Here is a 6957-nt window from a genome sequence, read left to right on the forward strand (position 1 = left end):
CTGAAAAGGGGATTGTGACCAAGAAACAGAAGAAAATATCCATAAAAAAGAGAAGGTAAAAAAATAATAATCCAACCTCTACACCAACAAGCAAGGTGAATCAAGTTAATCACAATAAAAGAATGCTTGTTCGGAGGAAATTATATCAGGGGGCACTAATTTTCACATCTCCCCCTTGGAGACATTTCTTTTAACCAACTGGAAGAAGAGGAAGAAAATTTAACAAACAAAGGTCAAGCTAGTGACATTAAAGAAGCGCTTGTGGGGAGGCAACCCGATAATTTTGTATCCTTAGTTATTTTTTGTAGTAGTAGTTTTATTACTTATTTGATTTTTATTGAGTTTTTACTGTTTTTTTCTGATCATGCAGCTATTTTAGAACAGGAACCGGACACTTAAAAAAAAAACGAGCACACAACGCGCAAGCGTAGCTGACGCGTACGCGTCATATGTGTGTGCGTGAAAAAATAAAAGTGAATAAAGAGTTGCACGGGAGTGGCGCAGAAAGTGTGCCTTTCGCACAAACATGTTCACGCGTACGCGTCCATGACGCGTGCGCGTCATTTGCGATTTTTGCACTCCATGCGTACGCATCAAGCACGCGCATGTGTGGATCAGAAAAAACGGCGTAAAAGGTTTTTGGCCAGAGAGTTATGATGGTGTGGGGATGGAACTGTGCTGGACACACAAGCCCCACCACGCGGACGCGTCCTGACACGTGCGCATCCTTTCCCCAAAAGGCCATCCATGCGTGCGCGTACATGACGCGCACGCATCATATAAAAATTTTGATTCCCATGCCACATGAACAAGGAGTTGTGCGTGCGCGCGGTTGCCTTCGCGCGATTCGCATAAACCAAATCCACGCGGACGCGTCCCAGACGCGTACGCGTGCCTCACACACGCGTCGCATGCGACGCCCAAATTAAACCACTCGCGCCTGATTTCAAATCATCTACCCCAATCCTAATTCTCTCTTGTTCTTTTATCCTTTTATTATTCTTTCATCGTAATATTTGTTTTTCTTTGTTTTCAACTCTTCTTTGCTTGGGGACAAGCAAACCTTTAAGTTTGGTGTTGTCGCTACGCTTATGGCTTTTCTATTTATTTCAATAGCACCAAAGGGAGATGAAGGTTCTTCATGGAGGAATGAGATGGCCACTAGCATAACTAAGGTGGTTGAGTTCCTTTTATGCTATTTCTCTTCCGTTCTTATTTTATTGTTTTCTATTTTCTGTTGCTTTAATTGCCTGCATGATCTTTAGTACTTTTAGTTCTTAGAATTAGTTTTATTCTGTTATTTGTCGCATGTACCACTCACTGAACTTGAATCTAAAAAGAAAAAGAAAAAGAAAAAGAAGTGATATATTGCATGAGAAATTGAGTTTATATTGAAGAGTAGTCTTATTCACTTACATGTGGTGGTATTTTCTGTAACTCTGAATGCATGACATGAACAGTGCATATTTAAATTTGAATCAAAGAATTTTAATGTACAAGGAATAGGGACTTAGAGAATTATTATGATTTCTCTGAAATAAACAAAAATTTAATCCTTGAAGCAAAAGAAACAGCATTGAAAAAAAAAAGGAAAAAAAGAAGCAAGGTCCAAGGCTCTGAGCATCAATGACTAGGGAGGTCAGACATTATTAAAAGCTCAAAGAGTTGTTTCCCTAGTCACATGCTTGTGGTTTTCTTCTGTTAAGTAATCCTTGAGACAAAACATTTAGAGTCGAGATGAATTGCAATCAACAAGAGTATGCCAAAGGCTTTGCGCACCACTGTCTAGGAGTAGCTGAAAGAGAAATCAGAACTTCAAAAGAGTTCCCCAGTTAAGTGCTTGTGGTGTTTCTGTGTCAAGTAAAACTTGAGACAAAACATTTAAAGTCACGGCTAGGCTCAAGGTGCAAAGCACCAAAGAAAAGAAAAACTGCTGTGTTCAAGGGTTAAATTGATTTACAAAAGATCAGAAAATTCATAATATTATTCAGATCCTAATTCCGAATGACAGTAACATTCTTTTGATTCAAAGGAGAGTGAGATGCCAAAACTATTCAGGAATGCAGTTGTAAAACCCACTATAAGAAGAGACATGAGCTTAATCGAACTCTCATTCTCATAACAAATTCACATTCTAAGCCTATATTATTTTGGTTGCTTGAGGACAAGCAACAATTCAAGTTTGGTGTTGTGATGCGTGAGCATCTTTCCTATCTTTTCCTAGTGGATTCGCATTAAATTTGTTAAGTTTTATCAAGAATTTATTATCTTTCAGCCACTATGGATGCTACTTTGAGTCTTTTGCAATTTTGTTTATTTTAGGTAGCATTCGGATGAATTTGATGGAGTTTCTATAGAGAAAGAGAAGAAACCAAGGAGCTGACCAGCGAGGAGCGATGCGTACGCATGACTGACGCGTACGCATGATTTGAAGCTTTCCATGGTGACGCGTGCACGTGACTGACGCGTATGCATGAAAAGAGAAGTTGCTCAGCGACGCGTGCGCATAACTGACGCCTACGCGTGACACGCGAAAAAGGCCATTGATGAGCGGATAATTTATACGCTTTTTGGCATTATTTTTACATAGTTTTCAGTATGATTTAGTTAGTTTTTAATATATTTTTATAAGTTTTTAATTAAAATACACATTTCTGGACTTTACTATGAGTTTGTGTGTTTTTCTGTGATTTCAGGTATTTTCTGGCTGAAATTAAGGGACTTGAGCAAAAATCAGATTCAGAGGTTGAAGAAGGACTGCAGATGCTGTTGATTCTGGACTCCAAATGGCACGCTCTCAATTGCGTTGGAAAGTAGACATCCAGGGCTTTCCAGCAATATATAATAGTCCATACTTTGATTAAGGATAGATGACGTAAACTGGCGTTGAACGCCAGTTCCTTGCTGCATTCTGGAGTCAAACGCCAGAAACAGGTTGCAAAGTGGAGTTAAATGCCAGAAACAGGTTACAAACTGACGTTCAACTCCAAGAGAGACCTCTACACGTGTAAAGCTCAATGCTCAGCCCAAGCACACACCAAGTGGGCCCCAGAAGTGGATTTCTGCATCATTTACTCAATTCTGCAAACCCTAGTAACTAGTTTAGTATAAATAGGACTTTTTACTTTCTTTGGAACATCTTTGGATCATCTTTGATTAGTTTTATGCTATCTTAGACTTTTGTGAGGGCTGGCCATTCGGCCATGCCTGAACATTTATCACTTGTGTATTTTCAACGGTAGAGTTTCTACACACCGTAGATTAAGGTGAGGAGCTCTGCTGTTCCTCAAAGATTAATGCACAGTACTAATGTTTTTCTATTCAATTCAACTTATTCTGCTTCTAAGATATTCATTTGCACTTCAATATGATGGATGTGATGATCGTGACAGTCATCATCATTCTCAACTTATGAACGCGTGCCTGACAACCACTTCCGTTCTACCTTAGATTGAATGGATATCTCTTGGATATCTAATACAGGGGACCGAGTCCGATTTATTAGTGTCTTCGTGGTATAAGTTAGAACCCATGGATGGCCATTCTTGAGAATCCAGAAAGTCTAAACCTTGTCTGTGGTATTCCGAGTAGGATTCAGGGATTGAATGACTATGACGAGCTTCAAACTCGCGAGTGCTGGGCGTAGTGACAGACGCAAAAGGATCAATGGATCCTATTCCAGTATGATCGAGAATCGACAGATGATTAGCCATGCAGTGACAGCACATTGGACCATTTTCACTGAGAGGACAGGTGGCCATTGACAACGGTGATGCCTAACATACAGCTTGCCATGGAAAGGAGTAGGAAGGATTTGATGAAGACAGCAGGAAAGCAAAGGTTCAGAGGGACGAAAGCATCTCTATATACTTATCTGAAATTCTCACCAATGAATTACATAAGTACCACTATCCTATTTTATATTTTATTTATCTTTTACTTATCAATTCATAAAATCAGTTGAATCCGCCTGACTGAGATTTATAAGGTGACCATAACTTGCTTCAAGCCGACAATCTCCGTGGGATCGACCCTTATTCACGTAAGGTTTATTACTTGGACGTCCCAGTGTACTTGCTGGTTAGTTGTACGAAGTCGTGAAACAGAATTAAGAACAATAACGTACGCATTGAGTTTTTAGCGCCATTACCAAGGAAGGAATGATCACGATTTCGCACACCAAGTTTTTGGCGTCGTTGCCGGGGATTGTTCGAGTTTGGACAACTGACGGTTCATCTTGTTGCTCAGATTAGGTAATTTTATTTTAATTTTAAGCTTTTTATATCTTATTTTCGAAAAATACAAAAAAATTTTTTCTTTTTCGTTTTTCCCAATTAATTTTCGAAAAATAAAAAAAATTAAAAATTAACAAAATCATAAAATCCAAAAATATTTTGTGTTTCTTGTTTGAATCTAGAGTCAACTTTTAAGTTTGGTGTCAATTGCATCTTTTTAATTTTCTAAAAATTATTTTCGAAAATTTCATGCATTGCATTCTTCATGATCTTTAAGTTGTTCTTGGCCAGTCTTCTTGTTTGATGATCATATTTTCTTGTTTTGTGTCTTTTCTAGTTTTTCATATACATTCTCAATTTGTTAGTGTCTAAAGTTTGAAAATTTCTAAGTTTGGTGTCTTGCATGTTTTTCTTTTCTTAAAAATTTTCAAAAATAAGTTCTTGGTGTTCATCTTGACATTCAAAGTGTTATTGGTGTTCATCTTAACATTCATAGTGTTCTTGCATGCATTAGTTGTTTTGATTCATAATTTCTATGTTTTGTGTCAATTTTGTGTTTTTCTCTTTCATTATTAAAAATTCAAAAATCGAAAAAATATCTTTCCCTTTTTCTTCTCATCAAATTCGAAAATTTGAGTTGACTTTTTCAAAAATTTTTAAAATCTAGTTATTTCTTACGAGTCAAATCAAATTTTCAATTTAAAAATTCTATCTTTTTCAAATCTTTTTCAAAAATCAAATCTTTCTCATTTTTCTTTCATAATTTTCGAAATTTTCAAAATTAATTTTCAAAAATCTTTTTCATAATTTTCGAAAATCTTATTAGCATTTAATATGATTGATTCAAAAATATTAAGTTGTTACTTGCCTATTAAGAAAGGTTCAATCTTTAAATTTTAAAATCATATCTTTTTGTTTCTTGTTAGTCAAGTAATCAACTTTAGTTTTCAAAATTAAATCTTTTTCAATTTCAATCATATCTTTTTCAAAATCAATTTCAAAATTCTTTCTAACTTCTCCCCTAACCTCTTATCTTTTTAAAATTGACTTTCAAATCTTTTTCAATCAATCTTATCTTTTTGTTTCAATCATATCTTTTTCAATTTCAATCATATCTTTTTCAAAAACAAATTTCAAATCTTTTTCAATCAATCATATCTTTTTGTTTCAATCATATCTTTTTCAAAACTGCCCAACTAACTCTCTACCTTTAATTTTTGAAAATTCCTTTCCTCTTTTTCAAAATTTCGTTTTAATTAACTTATTGTTTTAATTTTAATTTAATTTAATTTCAATTTTAATTTTTGAATTTTAAATTTAAATTTAAAATATTTTTATTTTATTTTGTTAAATTTTCAAATTCTTCTCTCATCTCTAATCTCCTTCTATTTATTTATTCATCTACTAACACTTCTCTTCCACTCAAAAGTCAAACCCCATCTCCCTCTCTGTGTTCGAGTTTTTCTCTTTTTCTTCTCAATATTCTTCTCTTCTTCTACTCACATAAAGGAACCTCTCTCTACTGAGGCAAAGAGGATCCCTATTATTTTCTGTTCTCTTCTTTTTCATATGAGCAGGAACAAGGATAAGAACATTCTTGTTGAAGCTGATCCTGAACCTGAAAGAACTCTGAAGAGGAAGCTAAGGGAAGCTAAAGCACAACTCTCTGGAAAAAAATCTGATAGAAATTTTTGAAAAAGAAGAAGATATGGCTGAAAATAATAACAATGCAAGGAGGATGCTTGGTGACTTCACTGCACCTAATTCCAATTTACATGGAAGAAGCATCTCAATTCCTGCCATTGGAGCAAACAATTTTGAGCTTAAACCTCAATTAGTTTCTCTGATGCAACAGAACTGCAAGTTTCATGGACTTCCATCTGAAGATCCTTTTCAGTTCTTAACTGAATTCTTGCAGATCTGTGATACTGTTAAGACCAATGGGGTTGATCCCGAGGTCTACAGGCTTTTGCTTTTCCCATTTGCTGTAAGAGACAGAGCTAGAATGTGGTTGGACTCTCAACCGAAGGATAGCCTGAACTCTTGGGATAAGCTGGTCACGGCTTTCTTAGCCAAGTTCTTTCCTCTTCAAAAGCTTAGTAAGCTTAGAGTGGATGTTCAAACCTTCAGACAGAAAGAAGGTGAATCCCTCTATGAAGCTTGGGAGAGATATAAGCAACTGACCAAAAGGTGTCCTTCTGACATGCTTTCAGAATGGACCATCCTGAATATATTCTATGATGGTCTGTCTGAACTATCAAAGATGTCACTGGACCATTCTACAGGTGGATCCATTCACCTAAAGAAAATGCCCGCAGAAGCTCAAGAACTCATTGACATGGTTGCAAATAACCAGTTCATGTACACTTCTGAAAGGAATCCTGTGAATAATGGGACGCCTATGAGGAAGGGAGTTCTTGAAATTGATACTCTAAATGCCATATTGGCTCAGAATAAAATATTGACTCAGCAAGTCAATATGATCTCTCAGAGTCTGAATGGATCGAAGGAATCATCCAACAGTACTAAAGAGGCATCTTCTGAAGAAGAAGCTTATGATCCCGAGAACCCTGCAATAGCAGAGGTGAATTACATGGGTGAACCCTATGGAAACACCTATAATCCCTCATGGAGAAATCACCTAAATCTCTCATAGAAGGATCAACAAAAGCCTCAACAAGGCTTTAATAATGGTGAAAGAAACAGGTTTAGCAATAGCAAG

The 6957-nt window shown here is 36.2% G+C and overlaps 1 non-coding gene across 1 annotated transcript; it reads right to left on the reverse strand.

Moving 5' to 3' along the window:
- Positions 1-6336: 6336 nt before the first annotated feature.
- LOC148548438 (small nucleolar RNA R71) lies at positions 6337-6444 on the reverse strand. The gene has a single exon (XR_015898092.1). It is a non-coding gene; the product is annotated as a small nucleolar RNA R71 (small nucleolar RNA).
- Positions 6445-6957: the final 513 nt, after the last annotated feature.

Source organism: Arachis ipaensis, chromosome B8, assembly GCF_059453495.1.
Source record: "Arachis ipaensis isolate K30076 ecotype BB chromosome B8, ASM5945349v1, whole genome shotgun sequence".
Taxonomy (NCBI): domain Eukaryota; kingdom Viridiplantae; phylum Streptophyta; class Magnoliopsida; order Fabales; family Fabaceae; genus Arachis; species Arachis ipaensis.